The sequence below is a fragment of the Mus musculus genome, chromosome 2 (assembly GCF_000001635.26).
Source record: "Mus musculus strain C57BL/6J chromosome 2, GRCm38.p6 C57BL/6J".
Lineage (NCBI taxonomy): Eukaryota > Metazoa > Chordata > Mammalia > Rodentia > Muridae > Mus > Mus musculus.
Window position 1 is genome coordinate 80,377,258 of NC_000068.7, and position 22,543 is coordinate 80,399,800.

General features: G+C 42.1%; 1 long non-coding RNA gene across 1 annotated transcript; it reads left to right on the forward strand.

The window, feature by feature from the left end:
• Positions 1–14,106: 14,106 nt before the first annotated feature.
• Gm13752 (predicted gene 13752) lies at positions 14,107–20,959 on the forward strand. Its single transcript, NR_040370.1, has 4 exons — positions 14,107–14,409; positions 17,640–17,809; positions 17,905–18,033; positions 18,946–20,959. It is a non-coding gene; the product is annotated as a predicted gene 13752 (long non-coding RNA).
• The last annotated feature ends 1,584 nt before the right edge of the window (positions 20,960–22,543 follow it).

The following is a 22,543-nucleotide window of genomic DNA, read 5'->3' on the forward strand; positions in this document are numbered from 1 at the left end:
TAGAAGAAATCAACCGATGTCTGATTGGTTCTGAAAGAACCTAGTGGGGAAATCCCCACTCAATTCCCAATTCGGCATGCATCCAAGAATCACGAACAGAACAGAACACCTTGATGTAAAAACACGAGGTAGTTTAATGGCGGAGCTCCGGGTCGAAACGAATCTCACGCAGGAGACAATGGATTCGACCACGAGGCTTGGAAGCTAGGGGTTTTTATAGAAAAGGGGCTGGGGCTGGGAGAGGAATTGGCGTGGTTTCACATGATTGGTCCATTTAAACATCAGCAGACTGTACATGCAAATAACATTTAACTTAGGTCAGAAGGGCAGGAGATAGGGAGGCCAGTCCGGCATGTCATTCTCTTTATCTTTATGGCCAAGCAGCCTCAGGAATGTCTTAACGAGACGGGCCTGCCCGGGCATGTCCTGGCCTGTTCTCAGCCCCAGGTTTCAAAGCTCACAAACAACTCTTTGGGCTATTTGACATAAATTACATGAATCACAGGTCTCAAGTTTTATTTTCTTTCAGTTCTAAAGACTATTCTGAAGAAGAAAGCTCTTCTCTGGTGCTGTTGATTTAGTCAAAGGCCCATGGCTGGGAAATCATAGACTGTTCTTGGAGTGAACCTACCACTTTTATTTTTCTAAATGAATGTGTTGCCAAACTGCCTCCTACAGATTTGTTTATGCCAATAGAATAAGTCAGTCCTTAGTAATGAACAAAGTCTTCTCTTTGTAATGAACAGCACTCAATGAAAACTCATGGCTGGCCAAGGTGTGGAGAACCGGTGATTGGTGTGTGTTTGGCCTTAAAGGGAGCACCCATATCACCTACTCCAGGGAGTACCATGGAAGAGGGAAGGAGAAGACAGGATCTAAGGACCATGTGATAGGGAAGAGGGCCATGGAACACTATCTTGTGAGCACAAAATGGCCATGGTACTCATGAGCTCGTTGCAGCTGTGGTTGGCCTCCACAAAATTGAGACCATAAACAGTATCATAGAAGGGTGGGGGGCTCATGGCACCCCACTGGAGTGCTTGAGGGAGAGGAAGTCATTGTCCTCAAAATGTAGCCATGTGAGGTTACTCATGTGCCAGTGGGTAGCTTCACAGTCTTCCCACAGAGCAGCCCTGGTTCAACTCAGGCCACAAAGCAAATGTGATGTGTGAATGTGATAGGGACTTGGTAGGAGGAGGCTGGGCTGGGGAGGGGGAGCTGGGAGATGATCAGGATGTGATATACACACATATAAAATCGTCAAAGAATAAATTAACATACGAATTACTTTCTCCAAATTTTAATTGGTTTAAATTGGAGCTTTATTCCATGGGTTTCAGTAAGAGTAGGTTTTTCCTATGATAATGGAACTATTCTTTTTTTTTCAAATCTCATTAGGTTTCTAATGAAAATTAGATTTCTATAAAAGGAAGGATTTAGAGACTGGCGAGATGGTTCAGTGGTTAAGAGTCCTTGCTGCCCTTGCAGAGAATCCAGGTTCTTTTGGTCCCCATGACCACCATGCCCCTGCCCACATGGGATGGCTCACAGTTGTCTGTAACTTCAGCTCCATGGATCCGTTAGGTCTCAAACCCAGCAAAAATGGCTGAGGTGCCTATTTAACATATCAAAGCAGACCTGTCCAGCAGGTTCTCCCAGCATGCCCTAGTTCTTACCTTTTACAGGGTATGGCTGGTATGCCACACTCCCTACCCTAAACTAATCCAGCCCAGGGGTTGGGCTGCTCTTTCTCCAGTTGCCCTTCCCTATATAATCCAACCATTTTGATTGCTAAGTCTTTTTGTCTCCCCCCCCCTCCCCTCCCCCTCTTCCCCTCCCTCCCCTCCCCCTCTTCCCCTCCCTCCCCTCTCCCTCTCCCCTCTCCCCTCTCCCCTCTCCCCTCTCCCCTCTCCCCTCTCCCCTCTCCCCTCTCCCCTCTCCCCTCTCCCCTCTTCCCTCTCCCCTCTCCCCTTTTTCTTTCTTGCTCTCCTCCCACGGCCCAGCTCTGAGTCATATTCACTCTAGACTTTCCCAGACTTTCCCAGTAGCTGCCTCTGGCTATGCTCTCTTTTTTATCACAATAAACCTTCTCCACAATACCCAAGAGCAGTCATGTCCTTCCTTCCATTTTTATTTCTTCTTCTTTTTATTTTTTTTCAAGGATCCAACACCCTTTTAAAACCTCCTGAACGCATGTACACACACATAAACATGCATAGACACACACATATACATATGTAAAAATATTTTATTTTCAAAAACAGGGCTTTAGTCAAGAACGATTTACTACTTGTTCCTACTCTTTACTACAAAGATAAAGTAAAATGAATTTCCCTCTGCCCAGCATCACAGAGGAGGGACCCAGGAATAACAATGTGTCTGCTGATGGGAGACACAAGCCGGGCGTGGTGGCGCACGCCTTTAATCCCAGCACTCGTGAGGCAGAGGCAGGTGGATTTCTGAGTTTGAGGCCAGCCTGGTCTACAAAGTGAGTTCATGACAGCCAGGGCTGCACAGAGAAACCCTGCCTCGAAAAACCAAAAAAAGAAGAACGCGCAATAGTGAGGGGTGTAGCTGGAGTCACTGCTTAGAAAGGGGATCAGGGGAGACCACACTGATGAGAAAGGGGATATGGCAAGAGGGCTGTGTGGAGGACATGTTTGCACCAAGGTGAAGAAAGGGACCAGCCCAGCAAAGGGTGAGCAGGTCCCTGGGTTCACTTTGCTGACTGCTAGGCATGAATCCAGTCCAGATTCCTGATCTTGGCTCCGTCAGCTCCCTGCCCTGTTTGACCCCATCTCTTCCCAAGAAGGTAACAGTGTCTGTCCTGTCTGTCCGCCAAGGCTGCCGAAGCTTGGCTTTATACTCAGAGCATATTTTGAGCCCTACGGGCCAGGGCAAAGAACATGAGGAAAACATAAAGTACAATTACGTGACTTTTCTCCCATATTTTCTCCTGTCTTTTCCCATTTTGGCTGTGATTTTATTAAAAACAAATAAACAAACCTGGTGGCTTATCCCTCCCTCTCATTAAGCTAGCCTCATTGGCCATTTTAGACACATCTGCATCAGGGGTAGTCCTAAGACTATCCTCTACATTGAAAGTCAAGGTCAACATGAAAGTAATGGCCTACCATTCTACAAAATATCTCAGTTATTCTTGCTAGACTACTAAAGGGGTTTGTGAGTCAAATTTGCTCTCAGAAAAACAAAAAGCAGACCATCTTAGAGTCTTTGAGGCAAGGAGGAAAGATGCATAGACAAGGTTCTGACAGGAGGGTGAATAAAAACCCAGAGGAAAATGTACTTTTTCTGGGTCCACAGAACTCAGTCTCCTTTCTTAACCCATGTGCTTTAGTCTAACTTCAGCCTATTTTAGTTTAGCTACAGTACTAAGTTATGGTAAATGTGGAGAAAACAGGATGATTAAGGAAAATTAATGAACCTGATTACTACTGACCTGGGCTGGAAAACAGGCAGAACGAAGTCCAAATCTCTCCATAGTTTACAGGTGACTCTACTATGGGACAGAATAAACATAACTTCAAAATAAAGAGCACCCTTTTGGCTTCAGGTGCTGGGAATCAAACTCCAGATTTTGAACACAGGGAGCGTTTGATCTATCCCTATGTCCACTCCTGAGAAGATAGTGTGACAAGCCCCAGGCAGAAGTCATGTGACTTGAACAGCTTGCAACTCATTGCCAATTTGTCTCCCCTATGCCCTGACCCAAATGCCTGTGCCTCCCTGGATTCCTTTTTAAGTTAACCCAGCTATCCCACCGATCCAACAGGAAGTGCAGCTGACTTTCTCTACTCCCACCTGATATGGTTAAAAAAAAAGACAACACCAACAGAGAACTGTCAGGTACGACTAATTCATTGCTCCTAAGGAAGAGGAAGGGACATGTCACTACAAACCTCTGCTCATAATTGTGTCAACTGGCCTGTCCATACATAACCTTGTTCTATGTGTGTTTCTGCTTTAAAACACGTGACTTAATATATTGCCCATTTATTAACATCAAATACACGGCCAACAACATTGTAACTCATGCCTATTTGCAGCTTATTAATTGATATATATTCTTATTTTTTTAAGACTTAGTTAGTTTATGTATATGAATACACTGTCACTGTCTTCGGACACACCAGAAGAGGGCATCAGATTCCATAACAAATATGTGGTTGCTAGGGATTGAACTCAGGACCTCTGGAAGAGCAGCCAGTGCTCTTAACCACCGAGCCATCTCTCCGGTTCCCAGTACATGTGTGTTCCTAACAGGCAAAAGAGTTTTGTACTTGGGAAAAGCCACAGTGTCAGCTCTATGCATGAGAAAAAGTGGAACATGCACAAACATATGAGAAACATAGTAAAGTAGACCAAGAGGCGGAAGTTTTCTTCCCTTTGTTTTTATAGTTGAGAACTGAAATGAGGTAGGGTCAGGTGTCGTGGCCACATCTTTAATCCCAGTACTTGGGAGGCAGAGACAGGTGGTGTTTGAGGCTAGCCTGGTCTACAAAGCAAGTTCCAGGATAGCCAGCCTACACAGGCTACTGTCTTGGGAAGTGGAGGAATAAAGAACAAAGAAAAGAAGAAGAAACAAGAAGAGAGAGTGTCACCTGATGTCCTCTCAGCTGCACTATTTTCTTCAGGCAACGCGCCTTTCCACCACCTTGTAATTAACTAGCAAAGCAGCCTTCCCAGTTTGGGGGTTACTGATGCATTTTCATGCGCTAACAAACACAGAATGTGAACCCAATAACAGTACAGATCAGTTGTATTGTGACATGGATTTCACATAAAGGCTGTTTTTATTAATATAACCATAATATTGGTTTTTTAAAAATAAAATTAGATTAAACTTTTCATTACATTTATTTATAGCCTGCATGCACATGCATGTATGCATGAATTTACACACGTATATGGAGGTAGGATGACAACTTTGGGGAGTCCCATTCTCTCCATCCATCATGTGAGTCTCAGGAGTGAACTCAGGTCCTGAGGCGTGGCAGCAAGTGTCGTCACTCACTGAGCCATCTTGATGACCCCTAGACTCTTCAGTGTGAACAACTTTAAAATGGCTTTGCCATTCAGACATTGTCTGCTGCATGCCTTTAAGTGTTGATTGTGCCTGCGGCGGGTTAAGGAAAGCTGTGAGTGACTGCAAGTGTCCTACTGCTAGTAGTTCAGAAATGGAAAGTACTTTTAAAAATCTATAAAACTTTTTCCATTGTGTCAACATGTCAAGGAAAAAAAAAGTCTGTGTTGTCCTAACATGACTCCATGTGATATTGTTAAGATGAGAAAATTGACTCTTCATACCCTCGGATAGCTGTTAGCGGCCCAGCTCCCCACTGGGCTGTTGACAGTTTTACTTCCATTTTTTATATTAAACAGTCTTAATAGACATTTTGTTGCTTAGTGTTTGCTTAGCAAATACCTAGTAGTGGCATCTCATCTCACAATAAAACTAATCCTCTACAACTGGAGGCTTAAAATTTTTTTAGAGCTGTAAATTCGGCTAATTTCTCAAGCCCTCGGCCCTTCTCACGCTCCACTCTCCAGTCACTCGAATGACTCTTCGGTGGATCTCCCAAAACACCTTCTCTCTCACTGGGCCTTTGAGCTTTCTGTCCCCTCTGCTTTGAGTGCTTGTTCTCCAAATGGGGATATGCTTGACTTTTTGTCATTCAAATTGAGATTTGAATTTTTAAAAAATTAGCCCTCAAAGTAGCAATGTTTTATGTAGCATTTTTTTCCTCAGTTCAGCTCTTACCTTAGGAGCTAGTGCTTGAAAAGTCTTCTGCTCCTTATTTGGGTGTGTGATTTGGGTGATTGCACATTGAGTTTCTCCAAAAGAAAAAGAAGCAACTGAAGAGGGAGCTGTTTGAGAAAGAATCAGTTCAGTGTAGGGCCTGAGAAAGCTGAGAGAGAATCAGTGTAGGGCCTGAGAAAGCTCAGAGAGAATCAGTGTAGGGCCTGAGAAAGCTGAGAGAGAATCAGTGTAGGGCCTGAGAAAGCTGAGAGAGAATCAGTGTAGGGCCTGAGAAAGCTGAGAGAGAATCAGTGTAGGGCCTGAGAAAGCTGAGAGGGACTCAGTGTAGGGCCTGAGAAAGCTGAGAGGGACTCAGTGTAGGGCCTGAGAAAGCTGAGAGGGAATCAGTGTAGGGCCTGAGAAAGCTGAGAGGGAATCAGTGTAGGGCCTGAGAAAGCTGAGAGGGAATCAGTGTAGGGCCTGAGAAAGCTGAGAGGGAATCAGTGTAGGGCCTGAGAAAGCTCAGAGAGAATCAGTGTAGGGCCTGAGAAAGCTGAGAGGGAATCAGTGTAGGGCCTGAGAAAGCTGAGAGAGAATCAGTGTAGGGCCTGAGAAAGCTGAGAGAGAATCAGTGTAGGGCCCGAGAAAGCTGAGAGGGAATCAGTGTAGGGCCCGAGAAAGCTGAGAGGGAATCAGTGTAGGGCCTGAGAAAGCTGAGAGAGAATCAGTGTAGGGCCTGAGAAAGCTGAGAGAGAATCAGTGTAGGGCCTGAGAAAGCTCAGAGAGAATCCGTTGCTTAGCTGAACTGAGGAAACCAGACCCAGCAAAGAGATATCAGAAAACAGCAAACACAAAGAGAGCCTAAGATATGGGAAAAAAGTTCCAAGATTCACGAGGCTGCTCCCTAGGGTTACACAGGCAGTGAGCAAAACGACATGATAAGACAAACAGGACCTTGCTTTAGGAATTGGAAAGCCACAGGTGACCAAGACTAGAGTTTCCAGCCCAAATGCAACAGCTCAACTAAAACACGATGTCTATCATCATTAGCCGAGTAGAGCCCTCTGGAAAGCAAAACCCAATTCTTCTAGCTTCTTTATGTTTCTGTGAACGAACTCAGCGTGGTACTTTACACATGGTAGATTCTCCTCCCAAAAGCATATGACCAGTGAAGGAGAAGATGAGGGCAGGAGACGACAATGGTGACTAGAGAAGGCAGGAAAGAAGAAGAAAGGAGAGAGAAGTAGAGAAAAGTAGGAAACAAAAGGGAAACACAAGGCAAGATCCAACCTTCTGTGGGCATGACTCAGTTGTTTTCAGAGTGGAAACATTGAGCAGATTGGTGGATGGAGGCAAAAGTAACACAAAAGAGAGACATAGCTAAACACAAGTTCCTAGGTGAAGACCTTGTTATATAGTGGTATACACGTGATGATTTTGTTGCATAGTTATCCCTTTTCATTTAAACATCCTTTCCTGGAGGTATGGGGAGACTTACAAGTCTCTGGAAGCTAACAAAACTTAGGGCTCCAGGAAACTCACAAAACTTAGAACACTCAGGAAGCCCATAAAGTTACAAGATTCATGAGGCCGTCCCCAAGGTTATGAAAGCAGTAAACAGATGGGAGCCACTTAAGTGGAAGCTGCCTGCAACTTGGACAGCTTCAAAGATGCCCCTTTCATGAGTCACTGCCCCAGCACGGCTGGGCTTTCTGCTGATATGGCCAGCTTGAGATCCTCCTGTTCCTGTCTTGTGTTTCCCACGCACCACTAAGTAATTCCAGTAAGTTCACGGACTCACCAAGGTAGGCTTAGATGGTGAACAGACATTTGTTCATATCCCCCCACCCCCCCAAAAAAAGCCTTATACAACAGCTGTGAAATGAGGAACTATCAAAAAGACATATATTAATTCAATGAAAACTGAATTTTGTAAGAGAGAAAGTCAGGTCAGGAATTGCTTATTACTGATGATTGAAATGTCATGATCCTATACCATTTTTTTTAATTGGTTTACTATTACAGTTAAGTGAAGTAGCTAATATTTGGGCTGGTGAGATGGCTCAGCAGGTTCAGGTAATTTCCCATCAAGAATGATGACCTGAGTTCAATCCATAGGACTGCAGAGTGTATTGAGAGAATCAACTCCTGCAAGTTGTCCTCTGACCTTCACAAGAATGCTATAGCATACACATATACATGCACATGCACACACACACACACACACACACACGCTTATACGCACAAACAGAAATAAAATAGGAAAATTTCAACCTAATTTTATAATTTCGATTACATTCTAGTAGTTTTAAATTGTTGTCTTTGTTCCCTTATGAATTCTCCTTTGGAAGAACTTTGCACATTAGAAATAAAACAGATTACTTCTGAGGTTGGAGTAGAAATAGGGCGAAGAATGAGATTAAATGTCGCTCTCACATAAATACATGACTGATTTACTGGCATCAAAATTGATAAAGATTATTAAAATAAATGGAAACTCATAATCTAAAATTGCAAACTAAATTTTGTCTATATTCTCTATGTCCTTTGATGAATGTAAGCATCTCTACACCACCCAAAAATGAAGGAAAAGTCATATTTTCCTCAAAACAAAACAAAACACACAAAAACAAAACGAAACAATCTCTAAGTCAGTGGTTCTCAACCTTCCTAATGCTGTGACCATTTACTACAGTTCCTCATGTTGTGGTGACCCCAGCCTTAAAATTATTTTCGTTGTTACTTGGTAACTGTAAGTTTGCTGCTGCTATGAATTGTTGGGTCTAGGATCTAAAACTCTAATCTCCCCTGTGGTGCTGGGGCACAAGTTCCTCACTACCTGCCCAATGTTCTGAATCCTTGAATGAAAGACACACATATGTAGCCTTATATTTAACATGCCTTAATCAGCTCAGTGGCTGGGCCACTCCTAAACTTCCATGTTGCTAACACACCCCCTCCAATACTCCTGAGTTATTACTTGCTAAAATCTACATTCTATCTTTGTTGTCCTAGACCCAACTGGGGACCCCCTGGGGCTGCTCTTCCCAGGCTCTTACAAGTTGGCTGTCTCTCTGTCCTGCACTCCAGCTCTCCCCTCCCCAGCTCCCACATAGTGGTTCTGTCCTTCTCCTTCTTCTCTTGGTCCCCTTGCCCTACAAAACCTAAAGTCCTGACTCTGTCTCCCTGCCCAGCCATTGGCCACCAACAATTTTGTTTACCAATCAAAACCAACTGGGGTAGGGACCATCGGTGTCTTATATATAGACATGCGAATTCCTGTGTAATTTTGGGAACCCAATTAATATAATACAAACAATAAACCAAATCCATAACAAATTGTAAGGTAAATAACTGTGTTTTCCAGTGGTCTTTGGTGACCCATGTGAAGGGTCATTCAACCACTAGGTTGAGAACTGCTGTCCTGAGTCCAAAGGTCTTTTGCTAATGTTGCCAAAATTTCTTGTTTGCCCAAATTGATCTGTGTGTAATATTTGTTTTGTATGTTCCTTCCTTGAAGAAAAGGTCCTCCTGACTCCTCATGCTATTTTAAAATCTTTTGGCCCCTTCCCAAACTTCCCAAAACAACTCTCTAGTTTTACCTAATTAAAATCTTAGTCAAAGACAAGACAGTTCTATTTCTAAAAAACCTAGGCTGAAAGTATCTCCCAATACCAGAATCTGTGTCTCTGTTTTATGTGATATTTGTCAGACCCGAATTCCGGCATGACCATTGTTCCTGGAAGATAGACACCAACTAGGGGGAATGGGTTTTCATCTTCTACTGTGAGGGTCCCAGGGATCACACTCGAATGAGCAGGCTGGGCAGCAAGGCACATTCATCTGCTTATGTGCCTTCTGCCTCACCCCTTTTTAACGTCTTCAAGGCTGTTAGAGATTTCCTTAGCCCATCTAAGGTTTTCCCAGAAAACGTCTCTGCCAGCTTGGACTTTTAAAGCTCGGATCTCCTTTTTCCTTCATGCCATCACACCTTACCTAAACTTTTCCCCTGCGACCTCCTTCCTGTGCCCCAGTCCCTTGGCACTAACTCGGATCCCCTTCTCCAAATCCCAGTAAGAACTCAGACCGTTTCCTAGGCCTGAGAATACCTTGGCAGGTACGGAAAGAACCCTGGATTCCTTTCACGGCCTCGTTCTCAGTATGTGGAACCGGACGCAGGAGCAGCAGCAGGCGCTGGAGCTAGGACGGAGAGCCCTGACCCACAGAGTCGGCCTATGGGAATGAGGGCTCATAGCTGTCTTCAAAAGCACTCTGGGAGCTTCTGGGGTTCAGTTAAAGCTTGAGGGTGCTGTAGCCTATAGCTCCGTTTGTTTCTTTTACTCTCACTGCTTGCCAGCTCGGCTGGGGAGAATTTAGACGTTCGGGTTGGTTTGGGCTGGACTGAAGAAGGACCTCCAACTTTTTAATCACTTTATTTTAGCTCCAGGTGTTTAACACCGCACTACCTTCAAATAGGAACTACATGCACATAGCATTTTTTTTCTATCATGGAGGGTGAGTTGAGGGGTGCAGAGTGCGTGTAAATGGTACTATTCTCCTGGTTTGTTTAAACTATCTTGGTATCTTCATAGCATGACTAAATTAGTCATGGACACATACACAGAGCAAGTCTGCATAGTTAAGTTTTGCCACCACCTTCATTGAAACATATAAATGGAGAAACTCTGCGTGGCGTGGGGCCTTATTCCCAGCAACGTGGACATCTAGATTAGTGGCTGTATTTGTGGTTCAGCGATGCCTGGCTGGGTGCCTTCTGCCTTAACAAATTTAGCAACCCTTTAGGTTAGTGCCCTGGACAAGCAGCCTCCTCCCAGCCACCACCCCCCAAGTCCTCTGGAACCCGACTACAACCCTGCTAATGTCTTCAGACAAAGGCATCATTTTGCTCAGAGTTATTAATAGCAGCAAGTGTTAGCCACTCGGCAGACCGAATCCTGTGGGGAGAAAAGTCCGGGCTGGGTGTGGATTTAAGCATTACCATCACCTCATCAGGCCGTGTTTCTATTTTCTTTTCATAAGAACCAAAATAGATAATGGAAAATACATGAATTACATCTTTTTCTCATAAAAATGAGACACTGCTCTGGGGTTTAACTAGTGAAGTTTATCTTGGATGAAATAATATAAACAGCTATCTTTTGTGGCTGAATCTTCTACTTGCTGCTGCCTGATGATTCCACTTAGAAGATTTTTTTTTCTTTCAAACATGAATAATCATATAACATGTCATTGCTCACAGAACCTACTTTTAAGAAAATTAAGGGTTTAACTATAACAAGTTTCCGTACTTTTTTTTTATCTTATTTGGAAGAATTATCATGACTTTCATCTAAAAAAATTAGCCCCAAATCCATAGTTTTGTCATTACCTAGGACGGTTACAGTTCAGGAAGAGTCACTTGAAGACCAGCCTGTCTCCAGTGCTAAGTAACAGTAACAGATATCTGCTCTGTGCTGTGCTGGCACTACAGTAACTGAGCATGAAAGGAGGATGGAAGAGCCAGATGGCCGTCCTCAAAGAGAACACACATCTGCTGTTTTTGCTCATGATGTTCTAGAGAGCTCTGGAATGGGCATCCACCACAAAACTGCTGAGAGTTCCAGGAACGCTTCAGTTTTGCCTTGGTACTTGTACACAAAACCCCAGGTAAACAAAGTTGATGGAGATACTAGAAAGGCAATCTGAGGACTGGCTGCAGACATTTAACATATCTGTTAAAGTGCCAGTGTAGTGAGGGTGCTGGGGTGGTTAGACGTGCAACGCGATTCTCAGAAACGGGCCTGGAGCTCTACTCCCACAAGCTCCTGACCTGCAGAGCCCAGAAGCCGCTAGGGAGAACACACTTGCAGGAAGTTTCAAGTGATTGACACCTATCAGCAGACTCTGCTGACACAGGAAGGCAGAACCAGGGGTAGGAAAAGGCAAGGCCTCTATTTCGAATCTCCTATAGTGTGCAGGTGTAGAGGCCCAAGTTGCTGTTACTGCTCATTTAAAGTAAATATTACAAGAAGACCTACAGAGTCAACTAGCCTGGGCCCATGGTGGCTCACAGAGACTGAACCACCAACCAAGGAGCATGCAAGGGCCGGATCTAGGCCCCCTACACATGTGTAACAAACATGCAGCTTGGTCTTCATGTGGGTCCCCTAACAATTTAAGGGTAGGGGGCTGTCTCTGATGCTGTTGCCTGCCTTTGGATCCCTTTCCCCTAGCTGGGCTGCCTTGTCTGGCCTCAGTGGAAGAAGACGCGCTTAGTCCTGCTGAGACAAGATGTGCCAGGGTGGGTTGGTGCCCACAGGGGGCTTCCCCTTCTCTGAGGAGAAAGGGGAGAGGCAATGGGGGGAGGAGGGTTGTTAGGGTGGGAGTGGAAGGAGAGGAAGGAGGAGAGGTTGTAATCCAGATGTAAAGTGAAAAAATAAATTAATGAAAAAAAAAATAAAGTAAGCAGTAACGAGACTGTTTGAGGTGTTAGCATTTGAAAGTTAAAGCTGCTCTTTGAGAATCTGCATCCTCTTCCAGTCCCCTAACTTCTTGCTTGCAATATATCAGGGAGAGAGCTCCAGTTAGGAGAGGAGTCTTCCTTGTACACAGCTGATCACCTGGAGCAGTATACTTCACTGCAGCCCCTTCTGAAGCACGGGACCTGTCCTGATTTACTAGTAACTCTCGGATCTTAACTCTAGCAGATAATCTTACACAGGACCTGTACTTATCTCAACTTTTTGCTGGACCTTCATTTGGCAGGAAGCTGGATGTCATGCAGATAAACCATTTACTCAGAAGACTATCGACTGCCAGGATCGCAACTCTTGTAGATCAGAATTCACTTTTTAAGATTAGAGCACGCCATTGGGAGCTCATACTCAGGACAATAATGGGGTCTCATTGCAGGGATGAAAAATTTAGTAAGACACGTGTTAACTATGAGACGACCAACGATTACCTGTGGAAGGAATTACTGCTCTGTTTCTCAACAGGCTAACTGAGGCATTCAGGAAATTCACCAATATGGATCCCTCTCCCCTTTAGGACCAACATTGGTTAGCTAGTTGAGCCCCTCATCCACAGAGGCTCAGATGAACCTCAGAGCATAGAGACTAAGGTGTTGAACGCCGGCTTCTTGTTGTTCAACAACCAATCTCTGAAAAACTCAGAGAAGCAGGGAAACCGATCCATGGGTACCACTGAGGAAGCTCAGCCACCAGGGGACTCCTAGGTAGGTCTCAGACATCAAAATATAGACACCAGATCAAAGTCCTAGGCCACTGGACACACTGATGCACCAAATCCCACCCAATAGCCAATGTGTAAGAAACCAGAGGCGTAGCATTGGAAGGTGGACTTTCCCTCTTCCCAGAAAAGGAAGGGGACACACCCTGCCATTACCACTTTATAAAACGGAAGATGAGCAATGAGGCAGACTAGGAGACATAAGAGCAAAAGGCAGCCTTCTGGTGCCCTAAGAAGTAATTTTGTCTCTTTTAAAGATATTTACCTAAATATCTAAAGATATGTTTTCCACTTTGTTTTACTAGGTATATATTAACTTAATATGGTTGTGTTAAATGGATTCATAAGAATTGTTTTCATGTAACTATGTGTCCCTGTGTCTAAGAAAGCATGGGATAAATGCATACTGCTTTATAAACTCAGGTACTCTTCTTAAAATCTAGTGGGATGGTAAAATCTAGTAAGATTATTGGGGCTATTAAATATTCCTTATAAATCCTTGAAATGCTACTTGTTTTTTAGAAATCACATTTACAGAATCATAAAAGTTTTATTAAGCTACAAATTTTAAGATTGTCTACATCAATTTTATAAGAATTTCCTTCAAAAACAGATTTTAGAGCAAAATTAAAATTTTATTTCAATTTTTATAGTCAAGGTAATAAAAATAAAAGGACACAAAATACTTTGTTAATCAAAATACTACTAAATAATGTACCTTAAAAAAAAATCACAGAAATTCACAGATGAACTACTGTGAATTTGGTTTCCATATTTTAATATAAAATGTAAATTTAAGATTTTTAAAATATTTATTTTTTGATTATGTAACTTAATTAGATGGGGCAGGCATTATTCGCACCTGAGTATAAAATGTAAGATTGTTATGAAGTTTGTGATCTATGTAAAATAGTGTATATAGGTGGAAGGGGAGTTTGCAAAGTTTCTGTTAAATTTCCTTTTCACAATGAAATTGCAGGGGTACAATCTCAACAAGCAGTAGCATTCAGAATTCTGGTCAACCTATCTATATGTAAGGGGAGGGAGTTCTGGTCAACCTATCTGTATGTAAGGGGAGGGAGTTCTGGTCAACCTATCTGTATGTAAGGGGAGGGAGTTCTGGTCAACCCACTCAAGGCTCCGGGACATCATGGAAGAAAAGGCAGGAAGAAACATGAGAGCAGGAAGAGTCAGGGTGTGGTGAAAAGCTGTCTTCTAGGCGTGACACCGCTGCCACACTCCGGAACTCACTACAGCTGTAGCACATAAGCTCAAGACCTTCAATAATTACAGCATGGATGGGGGTAGAATCTCATGAGGCTCTGCCCCTATCTGACCAGCTATTGGCAATTGATGGCTGCTGGAGGAGGTATTTTTCTTTAGGGATGTGTTTGCTGGTAGGTTGCTTATGTACATACAGTGGGAGGTGGTGGGATCTCAGACATCCTAAGTTAGCTTTTAAATTTGGCATTTGGAGATTTGGACTCCATGGGAAGAGAGAGGGGAGAATGCCACGCTCTCCGGTCGAGTCAGCTTGACAGGCTGAGTCTTGGAAGCTACTCACGAGGCAAAAGAGTTTCATGGAAACTCACTCCTGGTGTCTGGCGTTCTCTCTAACCCATACATTAATTTTCCATTCTTGAGTTAGTCTAGTGTATGGATCCACGTGCTCTCTTTCAGTATTATCCTATTATAAGTGCCTTTTAATATTGAATTCTGACATAGCTAAAGCCTTCGCCAGTGTTCCAACAGTCCTAGAATGTCCTTGAGCAAGACCATGGGCTTGAAATTCAGTAAGAATGTTGCTATTCAGTGACATTCAAAATAGCCTCTGGTACTACACTATCATTTTGAATAATAGCTAAGTCACTCCCCTACACAGGAATTTACCATCACCAAGGAAGAAGGAAGTTTCAGACCGAAGGAGAAACCAGAATAGATACTTAGAACTATAGCTGAGTTACACCCATACACACGTATTTACAGTGACCTAAGGGGAAGGTGGACTATACAATAGACTAAAATAGGAACTATGGCAAGGGCACGAAGCCCTTGACCCTGGCTTCTAAGATTAAGTGAATCTTAGGTGGAGCCCTTGTTGATCCCAGTTGTTAACAATGAATTCTATCCCAGGTGGTTCCCGTTAGACCTTCTGTGTTTGCATTCCTCTGTTTTATGTAAGAATCCAGTAACCTCTTTGTACCTTGCGAGTATGTCACCCAACTTCCTTATTGTCTTCTGTATAAAAAGTTTGATGCTCCATTTGACACAGATTTGATGCTCAGATTCTACACAACCTCTCCTGTGTGCATCTGTCTGTCATTCATCCGACGCTTTGCCCACCCTCGACTAGAGACCCGTTCCACGCAGACAAAGGGGCCCAGAGGGTCTGCAGCAGGAGAAACTGAGAGAGAGAGAGAGAGAGAGAGAGAGAGAGAACACTGAGAAGGTTATGACAGTGCTCCAGAGGGGCACATGTCTGGGGAAATCCAAAGGAAGTCCGTGTTAAAAGTGAATATGATTGGGCTGGAGAGATGGCTCAGCTCAGCAGTTAAGAGCACTCGCTGCTCTTCCAGAGTTTAATTCCTAGCAACCACATGGTGGCTCACAACCATCTCTAATGGGTCCAACTTTCTCTTCTGGTGTGTCTGAAGACAGTGACAGTATACTCATATACATAAAATTAAAATAAAAATAAAAAAGTGGATATGATCAAGATACAGTGTATTGGGGATGCAAAGATGGCTTAGTGGTTAAGAACGTTTGATGATATTCCAAAGGACTGAAGTTTGGTTCCTAGCATCCAAACTTAGTGGCATGAAAATCTAGATCCAGATCTTTACACACACACACACACACACACACACACACACTCACACTCACACTCTTACACATATACACATACACATTAGTAAATCTAAAAATGACACATTGTATGTCTATGAATTTGTCAAAGAATAAATTAAAATATTTCTCAATTATGTCTTTCAGGTACAGATTTTGGGTTAAGGATTATTAAACACTGGGGGGGGGGGGATTATCAGACCAAAGGTTTAACTTAAAATGGTGAGGCTAAATAAAAACTACAAAATTTGTGCTTTTTAAATGTATCTTGCTAGTCTATATAGGCCTATGCTTTTATCTTGTTTACATGATACCAAATAGGTACAGTCACAGGTGAGTAGTCACAGAAATTAAAACAGTTAAGTTAGCCAGTGCGGTCATTGTGTAACCTGAATTTTAAAACAAATAGTCTTGGCTCTGGCAGCCCAGTCTACCTGGGCTTCTAGTCCCGATATGCCAATTATAGAGATAGTAATGATCACAGGGCAAAGGAAAGAAATGAAAACGGAAGATCAGAGTCAGCATGCTACCTGATGGACCCATTGTTTCAGCTCTGTCTCTACAAGTGTTCTATGGGAATCCTGTTGCTCTAGGGAACTGGCTGGCAGGCCATGATGGCATCTGCTCCAGCCTATAGCCTGGCCCCATGGATGATTAACCATAATATGTCCTGGGAGCCTTGAGTTCCTGGAACCCAAGTGGGTTACTCAGTCCCCAATTGGTGGTACTGTTTGGAAAGATTTGGGAGGTGTGGCCCTGTTGGAGGAAGTAAGTCACTGGAGGTGGACTTTAAAAGGTTTAAAAACTTGTGCCATTTCCAGGTCACTCTCTGCCTTGTGCTTGTAGTTTGAGATGTAAGCCCTCAGAGTTCTGCTCCTGTCAACTTGCCTATGGCTTACCTCAATGCTTCCCAAAGTATTGAACTCCTAGCCTTCTGGAACTGTACTCCAAAATAAGCTTTTTATTTTCAAGTTACCTTGGTCATGGTGTTCTATCATGGCAACAGAGTAACTAATACTGAGACAGATAACCCAAATTAGACAAAAATGCCAGAATTTGATGGTCCTTTCTCTTTCCCTTGCAGGCACACGTGAAATCCATTAAAATAAACAAAGGCAGTTCCCAAGTGCCTCCTGTAGTAGAACTCAAATTCTTAACCAATCGGTCAATGCAAATTTATTGGGTAGATAAAACAGAAATATTTTCTGTAATTAACAGTTTTTTCTTCTGCATGTATAGTTGTTAGATGTTTTAAGATACAATGTCTATGTTTTGCGAGTTTATGAAATATTTTTTAGGTTTTCATTGGAATACAACTATTTTATTTTGTAAATGTTTTCCAAAGTTTTTAAAGAGAAATATAGAATGAAACCATCAAGTAGGAAAAGAAGATATTAAAAGTTGCTGATAAAAAAATATATCTTTGATAAGGTTTTTTAAAAGGTAATTTTCTTCTGATGAGGAAGAATTTACATGGTAGTTTTGCCCTAAGAAGTTGTTCTAAATGGAAGGGGAAAGAATTTAGGGGACTAGAGAGATGGGTCAGCCATTGAGAGGACTGGCTGCTCTTCTGGAAGAACCTAGTTCAATTCTCTGTACCCACATGATGTCTCACAACTGTCTGTAATTCCAGTCCCAGAGACCTTGTGTCCTCTTCTTAATTCTGCAGTTACCAAACATGAAATCCATTCACAGACAGAGCTGCAGACAAAATGTTCATACACATAAAACTAACAATGATTTTTAATTAATTAATTGGTTTCTTTGTGCTTTTTTGATACAGGGTCTTCCTATGTAAACCAGGCTGGCTCTGAACTCTCAGAGATCCTCAACTCTGCTTGGATAATTTTTAAAATTTAAGGACAAAAAAGAGAGAAGTGAGAACAAAACCAGAGAGGCTAAGCATATCACAGAAAGTCCAAGTGGGTCACAGAAAGACATAGGGCATAAAAGGTAATGGTGGTATTTGACGTAGTTAGGGTTTCCACGGCTTAATAAAACACCATGACAAAAACAACTTGGGCTTTATTTTACCTTATAATTCTCAGGTCATGCTGGAGCACTGAGGGAATTCAGGGCAGGAACTCAAACAGGAACTGAAGTGGAGACCATGGAGGAACACTGACTACTGGCTTGCCCAGTCTACTTTCTTATCCACCTCAGGACCAAGTGCCCAGGTTTGTTTTTCTTTGTTCTCAGCCCCAGGCAGCCTCTAGGCTCACAAACAAACAGCAATTTCTGAGTACTTTATATGACTTACAGGTCTTGAAATTTCATCTTTCTTTCACCAACATCACCCCATAAATGAGACCAATAACAGAAAAAGACAAGAAACACCCACACAGTGGCTATGCAAGGGAGAGTCATTACACAAGGAGAACCTGTGATCTCCATATGGGAAAGAAGCCAGGTACTCTGAAACGATGCATAAAGATGCCATAACTCTCATGGTCCAGGGCCATCCAGCTCTCAGACCCATTCCCATCCCTAGCTGTGCTCACTTAACAAACTTCTGTGTGTATCATTTCCCATGTGGCCCTGGTCCATTTCTTTGTTCTAGGAACAGAAGAACCCAGAGATGGGTTCCAGACTTTGGTTCAGGCCTATGATAATTTGTGCTCACAAAAATCACTTTTAAAGTATTCATTACCTATTATATTCAAAAATTAAAATTTACAGATTACAGGAAACATTAGAAAAACACCAAGTGTAGGACAAGAGTGACGGCTCACTGTGCAAAAGGCGATGATGACTTGGGTTCAGTATCTGGGACCCACATAGTTGGAAAAGAGAACCATTACCTGCAAGTTGTCTCTGACCTTTGCATATATGTATCACGGCATGCACACATTACATATGTATAATATTACATAGCATGGAATCATATATTACAAATGATGATGCTCATGATGATGATAGCAATAATGAAAAAATTTAAGCACAAAGTATAGACATTGTGGAAGATAAAACTGGGTGACAACTATTGAGTTTTCAGTCATCGCCAAATGGGGTGTTCTGTGCTTTCTAAGCATTTCCTTGCTTGCCTGTATAATAGGCCCTCTCAAAAGGTCATTATTCCTACTTTGTAGATCAGAACGCTGAAAGCAGCAGATTTATGGCGTGCTCCTGAGTTTAGCCTCCAGACCAAGCAGTGATTATACGGCCTTGTCTTAATTGCCTCGCCAGTGATAACTCTGATGTTTGCATCCCCGGAATGCTTCTCAGACCTGCACCGAGGGAATTACTTTCTTGGCACAAGTTGTGAAAATGAATGTGTGGGATCTCAGGCCCCTCTTTTGGTGGGCACTTTATTTACCTTTTATTCTGGTTTTAATACATTTAAATACACTTCCTCCCTATGACTTTCCCGTATCATATTCAGATGACTAAATGCAATTCTTTAACCAACACGTGGATTCACAGAAGTGTATGTGTGTGTGTGTGTGTGTGTGTTCTATAGGATTTTTAAAGCTAGAATCATTGTACATACAGCTTTGAGACCTGTTTTGTTCATTTCTATTCTATCAAAAACTCTTCACACATATATTTTCATAAAAATTAAAAAGTTGATACTTTTCCATCAAGTGGCTAAATAACAGGTCTTTTCATCTGTGAAAGCAAAAATTTAAATATGTAGGTCAATCCTGCCTTCTCAATCTATAAACTAATCAGTAGATGTACTCTGAGCTGGTACCTAAGGGCTATTGCAATCAGTAAATTATATAGCATGTCACACTTCATCAATTTTTACCATATTAACAGTGATTACATGAGTCTTAAGTTTCACGGGGAAATCAAATAATTGACCGCAGCTGGCAATATTTTATTTTACATGGAACACCACTGCTGGGGAATTTCAGCCTAACCTTTAACAGGACTTTAATTGATGACAAACATCCAGGGGTAATGCCTTGGACTGGCTGTTTTTCTCTCCTCTGCTAACTTCATTTTGCCTCTGCATATTTTCAGAAGTACTTGCAAGTATTACACAGCCTTCACTGAGGTCTAAGGGAACCCAGAAATACAACCAGCTTTGTTCTGACATGAAAAGCAAACCTTTGACCATGCACAATACCACACGGGCATTTTCCATGTCAGGGATGCTTTGAAATGAATTTGATCTCTCAGCTTTTATGGCTACTCCAAATCATGAAGTGGGAACAGTAACATCAAAGAGCAAGTTTTGAATGTCATGTGATCTTGCCACAATGTTTTTTATAAGGAAGGATGAAATCAAAATGATTTGTGTAAAAGAGAAGTAAAAATGTTTTTTACTAGTTAAGCTTATAATCTCCTACTGGGTCAGTGTGTTTTACTGGGATCAAATGATTAAATACAGAAGTACTCCGCTGAGTGTCAGTCACAGTGAAGGTTGCTTACTATGTTTATCCATTCTGTGGGAATAAGAAGATGTGGTTGCAGTCATTTTGGCATTGGAAAGAAAACTCCAATCCATTTTGTTGGCACAGTCTCCTAATTTAAATCAGCATGTTGTATGATATAGACTTTAATTAGGCTAAAAAGTAATTCGTTTCCACTGAACACTATAAGAAGAAGAAAATAAATAGCCAGGCACATTCATGATTTACCTAAAACAGAGACACGGAAGCTCTCATTACAGCTGCTTTTTACTTGTCAGAACAAAGAATGTTGCTGTCTATGGCAAAGGCACTGAAGGTCGTTGCCTGAGGGAGCACAAATAATCCTTCAAAACTTAGATAACTGTACCCTGTCATTCCTGATTCTTAAAATACAATTGAACTGAAGTCAAATGAATAAAAATATTTTCACTTCTAAGAAATAACGCATGTACATGTGCATACATATACACTCTCCACAAATTCTAGCTTCTATAAAATCATGTAATTTCTAAAACTCTGTTCATCAAACAGGCTACAGTTTTTGGTGCCTGTGTCCATATATATGGCATGATAGAAATCATAGTATATTGTTTTCAAGTTTACAATGTCTGCTTTTCGGAGGAATAACTTTTAAAATAACTGTTCTATTTTTTTAGCAGCAGTTTTGACTTTCACTATTTTCTGTATCTTATTTTCAAGAAAATGTTGACTGGCAACTTTAAATAAACTTTTCAATTTTTCGTGATCTGTCCTGAGTTAACCCAGAATCTGTTGCACACACTCAACCACCAGTGATCGATGTTAGGAGTGTAAGAAATCTCATAGGTAAGTTATCCCCTGAATTATTTCAATAACACTTAAAAGTAAGGTGTCCTTCAGAGCCTAGAATAGTCTATAATTTTGTAAAGTAATAAAGTACAGGTCAAAATTATAAGCTATTAGCAACAACGGAATAATTATGTCTTCTGAACCGGTAACTTAAGTTTATGTAGTGACGGCACAGGCAATTGTGAGCCAGTGTCGATTTTATTTTATTTTTTTAACCTAGTTTAAACATAGGCAGTCTGGCAGCCCTTCCCATCTTCTGGTGTCCCACCCGAGCTGTAACATTAGCAAAGTATCTTTTGTGCCCTCACATGTGGGAACTTAGTAACCTTTCCGCCACCACAATTAGAACAGAGCCCTATGTATTCATTCAGTATAGTTCTTCATTAACAGTTGGCCCAGGACTGGAGGAGTCATTAGGCTTGTTCCTATCTGGTTCATTGTGTTTCTGCCTCGGTAAATAAGCCTGCAGCCAGAGTTCTCAAGCTTAAGGCTAGACACCAGTTTATAGAGCAAAAGGCAGCAGGGCCATTTAACTTTTGGCTAAGTGCTTTTCTATTAGCTGGGTCACACATTCTTAATAGGCACCACTGCACAGAGTTTGGTCCTGAGAAGATCTGCCAGCCCTTTGTGTGTCTTTTGTGAGTTCCGACATACAGCTTACCATTGATTTAGCAGACTGCCTTTCTACAAGACCTCTCTTAATTGTTTTGCATGCTTAGTTGAGAGAAACAGCAGGCAGCCTTGAAGGGAAAGGTTGGGGGCCCCAAAAGGTAGCTTTAAGTGCCTCCTTTCCTGTGTTTACTGTTGACAATTCAATTAGCAGACCAAAGCAAATATGCACTACAGAGCAGGTCAACAAGACTTCACATGCAATTAATTTTATTAACAGAGAAGCAAAATTAGCTGTGATGCATTTATCTTACACACTTACTACAGAGCACAAAAGACAGAGAAATCTGAATCGTTTCCCCAAATTTCAGTTCATCTTGTGGCAAGTCGCAAATGTAAGCCATTTATTTTTCATGTGTAGCGAATGAAAATTTGTTAATGTTCTCACTCTTACAAGCTTTAGCAATAGCTAAAAGGGCAACAATGAGATAAAGACCTTAGGCTGGCCAGATGGCTTGGAGAGTAGAGATACTTACCTCCAAGCCTGCAAAGTTTGAGCTGCTTGGTAGCCAGGCATATGATAGAAGGAGAAAAACGATTCCAAGTTGGAGCCCTTTAGTATTGCTGATTTCTAAGGTACAAATATGCACTTTTAGTTGACTTTGAATTTGGACAACATAGAAGATGCATACAGGCTGGAGGCAGAGACAATACAGGATGTCACCTCAGTAGTAGTTACAAGAAGCGGCTGTCTATCTGCCTGACCTGTTTAGCTCACACATCTAAGAGTCTAAATTTAAGTCTAATTCTAAGACATCTTAATTCAGGCCCATTTTAAAAGTTTTGTTGCTTTTCTTTCCAATGCTGTTAATGTCTCCTGAACCACTTT